The sequence below is a fragment of the Lissotriton helveticus genome, chromosome 3_1 (genome assembly GCF_964261635.1).
Source record: "Lissotriton helveticus chromosome 3_1, aLisHel1.1, whole genome shotgun sequence".
Lineage (NCBI taxonomy): Eukaryota > Metazoa > Chordata > Amphibia > Caudata > Salamandridae > Lissotriton > Lissotriton helveticus.
Window position 1 is genome coordinate 931,569,131 of NC_136061.1, and position 10,000 is coordinate 931,579,130.

The window sequence follows — 10,000 nt, forward strand, 5'->3', positions numbered from 1 at the left end:
GGGTGCTGGAGCCCCCTGTCCCGCAGGCCACCAGTGGGTCCGGGCGCTAGGGACGGGGCTCCACCGGTTCCCGGGGAGGCTCTCCCCAGCCTGGCTAGGGTTCGGAAGGTGGGACCGGACCCGGGGCTTGAACTCCATCTGGCCAGGCCCCGAGGGTGCTGGTACCCCTCCGTCCAGCAATCCGGCCGGGGGTCCGGGGCGCCCGGGACGGAGGGTCCACCGGGGGCCCAGGGGAGGCTCTCCCCGGCCCGGCCTAGGGTTCGGAAAGCCGGGACTGGGGCCGGGGACCGGGCCCGGGGCTTGAGCCCCGTCCGGCAGGGCCCAGTGGTGCGGGAATCCCCCCTCCGTCCTGCAAGCCGGCCGGGGGTCGGAGGCGCCCGGGACGGAGGGTCCATCAGGGCCCGGGGAGGCCTGAAGCCCCGGAGCCCTGCAGCCCCAGAGACCTGCAGCTTTGCAGCCCCCGGAACCCTGCAGCCCCAGAGCCCTGCAGCTCCGTGGCAGGCAGATTGGCGTCATTTTGGTCCCGGCCATCTGGTCGCCCCTCTCGCCTCGGCCATCTGGTCGCCCTGGAAGTCATGATGAGGTGCCATTCGCCTCCCGGATCCCAGCGAGGGCTCCAGGAGGTCGGGTACTTTCGCGCCTTGGGTCCCCTCTGTCACCTCGTGTGCACAGATTGCAAGAAAGTCAGGTAATTTCCCTCCGGATTACTAGGGACAGGGTACGCCCGGACACCCCTCCAAGGTTGGTGGTTCTCTGCTAGGGGGACCAGATGGGCTATGCCTGGGTAACACCTCCCTAGGCCACCCGGGGCTTCCTTCCTCCAGGCCAACGGCTTGTCAAATTGCCCAGGACGGGCTCCATGGCTCTTGGGCAGTCGTCCCCCGGGCGTCCGGGGCTCCATCCCTGCCGACGGCATGGAAAAGTGCCCGGGACGGGCTCCATACGTCCCGGGCAGTCCTCCCCCGGGCGTCCGGGGCACCCATCTCCAGGAGGCCAACAGCATGGCAAAGTACCCGGGACGGGCTCCATGGGTCCCGGGCAGTCCTCCCCCAGGCATCCGGGGCTTCCATCTCCAGGCCAACGGCAGGTCAAAGTGCCCAGGACGGGCTCCACGGGTCCCTGGCAGTCCTCCCCCACCGGGCGTCCGGGGCTCCCTTCCCCAGGCCAACGGCATGCCAGAGTGCCCAGGACGGGCTCCACGAGTCCCGGGCGTCCGGGGCTCCCTTCCCCGGGACACCGGCTTGTCAGAGTGCCCATGACGGGCTCCACGGGTCCCGGGTATCTGGGACTCCCTTCCCTGGGCCAACGGCATGCCGGAGTTCCCAGGACAGGCTCCACGGGTCCCGGGCGTCCGGGGCTCCCTTCCCCGGTCCGACGGCTTGTCAGAGTGCCCAGGACGGGCTCCACGGCTCCCGGGCGTCCGGGGTTCCCTTCCCCGGGTCAGCGGCATGTCAGAGTGCCCAGGACGAGTTCCACGGGTCCCGGGCAGTCCTCCCCCGGGCGTCCGGGGCTCCCTTCCCCGGGCCGTCGGCAGGTCAGAGTGCCCAGGACGGGCTCCATGGGTCCCGGGCAGTCCTCCCCCCGGGCGTCCGGGGCTCCCTTTCCCGGGCAGACGGCAGGTCAGAGTGCCCAGGACGGGCTCCACGGGTCCCGGGCAGTCCTCCCCCCGGGCGTCCGGCGCTCCCTTCTCCAGGCCGATGGCAGGTCAGAGTGACCAGGACGGGCCCCACGGGTCCCGGGCAGTCCTCTCCCGGGCGTACGTGGTTGTCCGACAGATTCGGGCAGATGTGCTTTTACGAACCGGATCGGAATCGGCCCAAATAATAATAATAATAATAATAATCCACATTTGTAAGGCGCACAATCGCCCGTAAGGGTCTCTAGGCGCTAGGGGCCGTTGGGAAGATTAAGCAAGCTATTGCCCAGAGTCACATGGTGCTGGGCTAATCTGCCGCCGGTGCCGGGGATCGAACCGTGATCCCCAGATTCCGGAGTCAGCCGCCCTAGCCGCGGCGCCAGCTATTGCCCAGAGTCACATGGTGCTGGGCTAATCTGCGGCCGGTGCCGGGGATCGAACCCTGATCTCTGGGATGCTCGAGGGTTACTACGCGCTCTACAAAAACCTTAAATAAAAAAATCTCCAGATTCCGGAGTCAGCCGCCCTAGCCGCGGCGCCAGCTATTTCCCAGAGTCACCTGGTGCTGGGCTAATCTGCCGCCGGTGCCGGGGATCGAACCGTGATCTCCAGATTCCGGAGTCAGCCTCCCTAGCCGCGGCGCCAGCTATTTCCCAGAGTCACGTGGTGCTGGGCTAATCTGCGGCCGGTGCCGGGGATCGAACCCTGATCTCTGGGATGCTCGAGGGTTACTACGCGCTCTACAAAAACCTTAAATAAAAAAATCTCCAGATTCCGGAGTCAGCCGCCCTAGCCGCGGCGCCAGCTATTTCCCAGAGTCACCTGGTGCTGGGCTAATCTGCCGCCGGTGCCGGGGATCGAACCGTGATCCCCAGATGGGGATATCCCAAAAATCTGGCATGGATACGGCCCGCCAGGACTGGTTTGGGCACCCCTGATATAGAGGCAGTCAACGCGAAATCTGCTGGGTTCGATTCCGATCCGTGTCAGAAGGACCGTAGGGCTTGGGAGTCCATACAACAGGGGTGCCCAAACCTGTCCTGGCGGGCCGTATCCATGCCAGATTTTTGGGATATCCCCATCTGGTGATCACGGTTCGATCCCCGGCGCCGGCGGCAGATCAGAGTGCCCAGGACGGGGTCCATGTGACCCGGGCAGTCCTATCCCCTGGGTGTACGTGGTTGTCCGACATGTCGGTCGTATTTGCTTTTACGTACCGGATCGGAATCGGCCCCCATAAAATCGTACGTAAAGTATATAGCAAATCAACCTGAAATCTGCTGGGTCAGAAAGGGCTCGATTCCGATCCGTGTCGGAAGGTTAGGAGTCCGTACGAATTTGTCGGGACGGCATGGCAGAGTGCCCGGGATGGGCTCCATGGCTCTTGGGCAGTCGTCCCCCGGGCGTCCGGGGCTCCATCCAGGCCGACGGCATGGCAGAGTGCCCGGGACGGGCTCCATGCGTCCCGGGCATTCGTCCCCCGGGCGTCCGGGGCTCCATCCAGGCCGACGGCATGGCAGAGTGCCCGGGACGGGCTCCATGCGTCCCGGGCATTCGTCCCCCGGGCGTCCGGGGCTCCATCCAGGCCGGCGGCAAGGCAGTGTGCCCGGGTCGGGCTCCATGCGTCCCGGGCATTCGTCCCCCGGGCGCCTGAAACTGCTGGGTCAGAGAGGGCTCGATTCCGATCCGTGTCGTAAGGTTAGGAGTCCGTACGAATTTGTCGGGACGGCATGGCAGAGTGCCCGGGACGGGCTCCATGCGTCCCGGGCATTCGTCCCCCGGGCGTCCGGGGCTACATCCAGGCTGACGGTATGGCAGAGTGCCCGGGTCGGGCTCCATGGTTTTCACGGTGGTCCTCCCCTGGGTGTCAGGGGGCTCCTGGCCGACGGCATGGAAAAGTACCCAGGACGGGCTCCATGCGTCCCGGGCATTTGTCCCCCGGGCGTCCGGGGCTCCATCCAGGCCGACGGCATGGCAGAGTGCCCGGGTCGGGCTCCATGGTTTCCAGGGTGGTCCTCCCCAGGGTGTCGGGGCGCTCCAGGCCGAAGGCATGGAAAAGTGCCCAGGACGGGCTCCATGCGTCCCGGGCATTTGTCCCCCGGGCGTCCGGGGCTCCATCCAGGCCGACGGCATGGCAGAGTGCCCGGGTCGGGCTCCATGGCTTTCACGGTGGTCCTCCCCTGGGTGTCTGGGGGCTCCAGGCCGAAGGCATGGAAAAGTGCCCAGGACGGGCTCCATGCGTCCCGGGCATGGGCACGGGGACGGGGACAGGGTCGGGAGAGTCCAGGCGGCTGCACTTCCGTGTCCAGCCATCTGGTCGCCCAGATTCCCTCGGCCATCTGGTCGCCCGGATCCCCTCGGGCATCTGGTCGCCCGCAACGCTTTCCTATGGGGCGACCAGATGGCCGAACTTCCCTGGAAGTCCCGATGAGGTGCCATTCGCCGCCCGGATCCCAGCGAGGGCTCCAGGAGGTTGGGTACATTCGCGCCTTGGGTCCCCTCTGTCACATCGCGTGCACAGATTACAAGAAAAGGGGGTAATTTTCCTCCGGATTACTAGGGAGAAGGGTACGCCCGGACACCCCTCCGAGGCTGGTGGTTCTCTGCCATGGGGACCAGATGGGCTATGCCTGGTCAACACCTCCCTAGGCCACCCGGGGCTTCCTTCCTCCAGGCCAACTGCATGTCAAATTGCCCAGGACGGGCTCCATGGCTCCTGGGCAGTCGTCCCCCGGGCGTCCGGGGCTCCATCCAGGCTGACGGCATTGAAAAGTGCCCAGGACGGGCTCCATGCGTCCCGGGCATTCGTCCCCTGGGCGTCCGGGGCTCCATCTAGGCTGACGGTATGGCAGAGTGCCCGGGTCGGGCTCCATGGTTTTCCCGGTGGTCCTCCCCTGGGTGTCTGGGGGCTCCAGGCCGAAGGCATGGAAAAGTGCCCAGGACGGGCTCCATGCGTCCCGGGCATTCGTCCCCCGGGCGTTCGGGGCACCCATCTCCATGAGGCCAACGGCATTGGCAAAGTACCCAGGACGGGCTCCATGGGTCCCGGGCAGACCTCCCCCCGGGCGTCCGGGGCTCCCACCTCCAGGCCGACGGAATGTCAAAGTACCCAGGACGGGCTCCATGGGTCCCGGGCAGCTTCCCCCGGGGCGTCCGGGGCACCCACCTCCAGGCCGACGGCATGTCAAAGTACCCAGGACGGGCTCCACGGGTCCCGGGCATTCCTCCCCCAGGTCGTCCGGGCCCTAGAGCTGCGGTGGTCCAACCTGCGCCTGAGGCCCAGCCGGGGTCCAAGAGCCCTGCCTTGCGTGGGCAGGCAGTCAGGAACCCTACCGCGAAGGCTTGGGATGGATGGGGAGCTGGGAGTCCTTTCGATCCCGGCCCTCTGGTCGCCCGCGATGCTTTCCAATGGGGCGACCAGATGGCCGGGCTTCCCTGGAAGTCCCGATGAGGTGCCATTCGGCTCCTGGATCCCAGCTAGGGCTCCATGAGGTCGGGTTCTTTTACGCCTTGGGTCCCCTCTGTCACCTCGCGTGCACGGATTGCAAGAAAGGGGGGTAATTTCCCTCCGGATTACTAGGGGCAGGGTACGCCCGGACACCTCTCCAGGGCTGGTGGTTCTCTGCCCGGGGGACCAGATGAGATATGCCTGGGCAACACCTCCCCCGGGCGTCTGGGGGCTCCATTCTCCGGGCCAACGGCATGGCTCAATGCCCAGGACGGGCTCCACGTGTCCTGGACAGACCTCCCCTGGGCGTCCGGGGCACCCATCTCCATGAGGCCAACGGGATGGCAAAGTACCCGGGAAGGGCTCCACGGGTCCCGGGCAGCCTTCCCCCGGGCGTCCGGGGCTCCCACCTTTAGGCCGACGGCATGTCACACTGCCCAGGACGGGCTCCATGGGCCCCGGACAGACCTCCCCCGGGCGTCCGGGGCACCCATCTCCAGGAGGCCAACGGGATGGCAAAGTACCCGGGAAGGGCTCCACGGGTCCCGGGCAGCCTTCCCCCGGGCGTCCGGGGCTCCCACCTCCAGGCCGACGGCATGTCACAGTGCCCAGGACGGGCTCCATGGGCCCCGGACAGCCCTCCCCCCGGGCGTTCGGGGCACATATCTCCAGGAGGCCAACGGCGTTGCAAAGTACCCGGAAAGGACTCCACGGGTACCGGGCAGTCCTCCCCCGGGCGTCCGGGGCACCCATCTCCATGAGGCCAACGGCATTGGCAAAGTACCCGGGAGGGGCTCCACGGGTCCCGGGCAGGCCTCCCCCGGGCGTCCAGGGCACCCACCTCCAGGCCGACGGCATTTAAAAGTGCCCAGGACGGGCTCCATGGGTCCCGGGCAGCCCACCCCCGGGCATCTGGGGCACCCATCTCCAGGAGGCCAACGGCGTTGCAAAGTACCCGGGAAGGGCTCCACGGGTACCGGGCAGTCCTCCCCCGGGCGTCCGGGGGCTCCCTTCTCCAGGCCGACGGCATGGTTCAATGCCCAGGACGGGACGTCAAGTGGCCAGGACGGGCTCCATGCGTCCCGGGCATTCGTCCCGGGACGGGGACGGGGTGGGGAAGAGTCCAGGCGGCTTCACCTCCATGCCCAGCCATCTGGTCGCCCGGATTCCCTCGGCCATCTGGTCGCCCGGATCCCCTCGGGCATCTGGTCGCCCGCAACGCTTTCCTATGGGGGGGACCAGATGGCCGAACTTCCCTGGAAGTCTTAATGAGGTGCCATTCGCCTCCCGGATCCCAGCGAGGGCTCCATGAGGTCGGGTTCTTTCACGCCTTGGGTCCCCTCTGTCACCTCGCGTGCACAGATTGCAAGAAAGGGGGGTAATTTGCCTCCGGATTACTATGGGGCAGGGTATGCCCGGACACCCCTCCAGGGTTGGTGGTTCTCTGCCATGGGGACCAGATGGGATATGCCTGGGCAACACCTCCCTAGGCCACCCGGAGCTTCCTTCCTCCAGGCCAACTGCATGTCAAATTGCCCAGGACGGGCTCCATGGCTCTTGGGCAGTCGTCCCCCGGGCGTCCGGTGCTCCATCCAGGCCGACGGCATGGCAGAGTGCCCGGGACAGGCTCCATGCGTCCCGGGCCTTCGCCCCCCCGGGCGTCCGGGGCTCCATCCAGGCTGACGGCATGGCACAGTGCCCGGGACGGGCTCCACGGGCCCCAGGCGTCCGGGGATCCCTTCCCCGGGCCAGCGGCATGTCAGAGTGCCCAGGACGGGCTCCACGGGCCCCGGTCATCCGGGGCACCCTTCCCCGGGCCAGCGGCATGTCAGAGTGCCCAGGACCAGTTCCACGGGTCCCGGGCAGTCCTCCCCCGGGCGTCCGGGGCTCCCTTCCCCGGGCCAAAGCATTTCAGAGTGCCCAGGACGGGCTCCACGGGTTCCGGGCGTCCAGGTCTCCCTTCCCCGGGCCAACGGCTTGTCAGAGTGCCCAGGACGGGCTCCACGGGCCCCGGGCGTCCGGGGCACCCTTCCCCGGGCCAGCGGCATGTCAGAGTGCCCAGGACGAGTTCCACGGGTCCCGGGCAGTCCTCCCCCCCGGGTGTCCGGGGCTCCCTTCCCCGGGCCAAAGCATTTCAGAGTGCCCAGGACGGGCTCCACGGGTCCCGGACGTCCGGGGCTCCCTTCCCCGGGCCAACGGCATACAGGAGTGCCCAGGACGGGCTCCACAGGTCCCGGTCGTCTGGGGCTCCCTTCCCCGGGCCAACGGCTTGTCAGAGTGCCAAGGACGGGCTCCACGGGTCCCGGTCATCTGGGGTCCCTCCCCCGGGCCAACAGCAGGTCAGAGTGCCCAGGACGGGCTCCACGGGTCCCGGGCAGCCCACCCCCGTGCGTTCGGGGCACCCATCTCCAGGAGGCCAACGGCGTTGCAAAGTACCCGGGAAGGGCTCCACAGGTACCGGGCAGTCCTCCCCCGGGCGTCCGGGGCTCCCTTCTCCAGGCCAACGGCATGGTTCAATGCCCAGGACGGGCTCCATGTGTCCCAGACAGACCTCCCCCGGGCGTCCGGGACGGGCTCCATGGGTCCGGGGAGGCGTCCCATGCGCCTCCGGGCTTGGGAGCCCCGGCTGGGTCCAGGGGCCCGGGCGGGCCCCGGGTCGGGTGCTCCGGCCCTGGTCCCTGTCTCCCAGCCTACCGCACTGCCAAGGGCCTAGGAATGGGTTCCGTTGTTCCCGGGGAGCCTCCCCTTGCTTGGCTGGGTTCAGGAGCAGTGGCTAGGGCCCCTGAGAGCCTGGGGAGGGCGGCCTCCCCACCCCGGGCTCTGTCCTTGGTCCTGCTGCGTGGCAGGGTGCCCGGGACGGGGTCCGGAGGGACCGGGGAGGCGTCCCATGCACCTCCGGGCTTGGGAGCCCCGGCTCGGTCCAGGGGCCCGGGCGGGCCCCGGGTCGGGTGCTCCGGCCCTGGTCCCTGTCTCCCAGCCTACCGCACTGCCAAGGGCCTAGGAATGGGTTCCGTTGTTCCCGGGGAGCCTCCCCTTGCTTGGCTGGGTTCAGGAGCAGTGGCTAGGGCCCCTGAGGGCCCGGGGAGGGCGGCCTCCCCACCCCGGGCTCTGTCCTTGGTCCTGCTGCATGGCAGGGTGCCCGGGACGGGGTCCGGAGGGACCGGGGAGGCGTCCCATGCACCTCCGGGCTTGGGAGCCCCGGCTGGGTCCAGGGGCCCGGCCGGGCCCCGGGTCGGGTGCTCCGGCCCTGGGCCCTGTCTCCCAGCCTGCCGCACTGCCAAGGGCCCGGGAAGGGGTTCCGATGTGCCCGGGGAGCCTCCCCTTGCTTGGCTGGGTTCAGGAGCAGTGGCTAGGGCCCCTGAGGGCCCGGGGAGGGCGGCCTCCCCACCCCGGGCTCTGTCCTTGGTCCTGCTGCGTGGCAGGGTGCCCGGGACGGGGTCCGGAGGGACCGGGGAGGCGTCCCATGCGCCTCCGGGCTTGGGAGCCCCGGCTGGGTCCAGGGGCCCGGGCGGGCCCCGGGTCGGGTGCTCCGGCCCTGGGCCCTGTCTCCCAGCCTGCCGCACGGCCAAGGGCCCGGGAAGGGGTTCCGATGTGCCCGGGGAGCCTCCCCTTGCTTGGCTGGGTTCAGGAGCAGTGGCTAGGGCCCCTGAGGGCCCGGGGAGGGCGGCCTCCCCACCCCGGGCTCTGTCCTTGGTCCTGCTGCGTGGCAGGGTGCCCGGGACGGGGTCCGGAGGGACCGGGGAGGCGTCCCATGCGCCTCCGGGCTTGGGAGCCCCGGCTGGGTCCAGGGGCCCTGGCGGGCCCCGGGTCGGGTGCTCAGGCCCTGGGCCCTGTCTCCCAGCCTGCCGCACTGCCAAGGGCCCGAGAAAGGGGTTCCGATGTGCCCGGGGAGCCTCCCCTTGCTTGTCTGTGTTCAGGAGCTCCATCCGGGGCCCCTGAGGGCCCCGGGGAGGGTGGCCTCCCACCCCGGGCTCCGTCCTGGGTCCTGCCGCGGGGCAGGGTGCCCGGGACGGGGTCCGGCGGGCCCGGGGAGGCTTCCCCTGTGCCTCCGGGCCTGGGAGCCCCGGCTGGGTCCAGGGGCCCGGTCGGGGCCCCGGGTCGGGCGCTCCGGCCCTGGGCCCGGTCCCCCGGGCTGCCGCTCCACCCAGGGCCCAGGACAGGGGTCCGTCGGTCCCTTGCAGGCCTCCCCTGCTTGTCAAGGTGTAAGCGGGCCCCGGGTCGGAGGGCCCGCCGGCCCCTGGCAGCCTCCATGGCTGTGGCCCGGCTGGGGCCTCGGGCCTCCGGCCCGCCATGCCCCGGGCGCCCGCTCCCTCCTTCGTGGGGGCACGGGGCGACCGGATGGCGTCCCTTTCGTGCCCGGCCATCTGGTCGCCCGGATCCCCTCGGCCATATGGTCTCCCGGATCCCCTCGGCCATCTGGTCTCCAGGATCCCCTCGGCCATCTGGTCTCCCGGATCGCCTCGGCCATCTGGTCGCCCGCAATGCTTTCCAATGGGGGCGACCAGATGGCCGAACTTCCCTGGAAGTCCCGATGAGGTGCCATCTGCCTCCCGGATCCCAGCGAGGGCTCCAGGAGGTCGGGTACTTTCGCGCCGTGGGTCCCCTCTGTCACCTCTAGTGCACGGATTACAAGAAAGGGGGATAATTTTCCTCCGGATTACTAGGGAGAGGGTCAGTCAGACCTCCGTGTGGTCTGGCGATTCTGAATCAGGGGAAGGCAGGACCCGGGCCCTCCCGCCGGGGCCCCCAGGGGCCTGGGTACGCACCTGCTGCTTAGCCCCCTTGCCGATGGGCCTTTTCCTCCGAGTTTGCTCAGGCAGGTCCCCGCGAGGTCTGGCCATGCTGAGACGGGGCCAGGCAGCACCCGGGCCCGCCCGCCGGGGCCCCCAGGGGCCCGGGAATGCACCTGCCTCTCA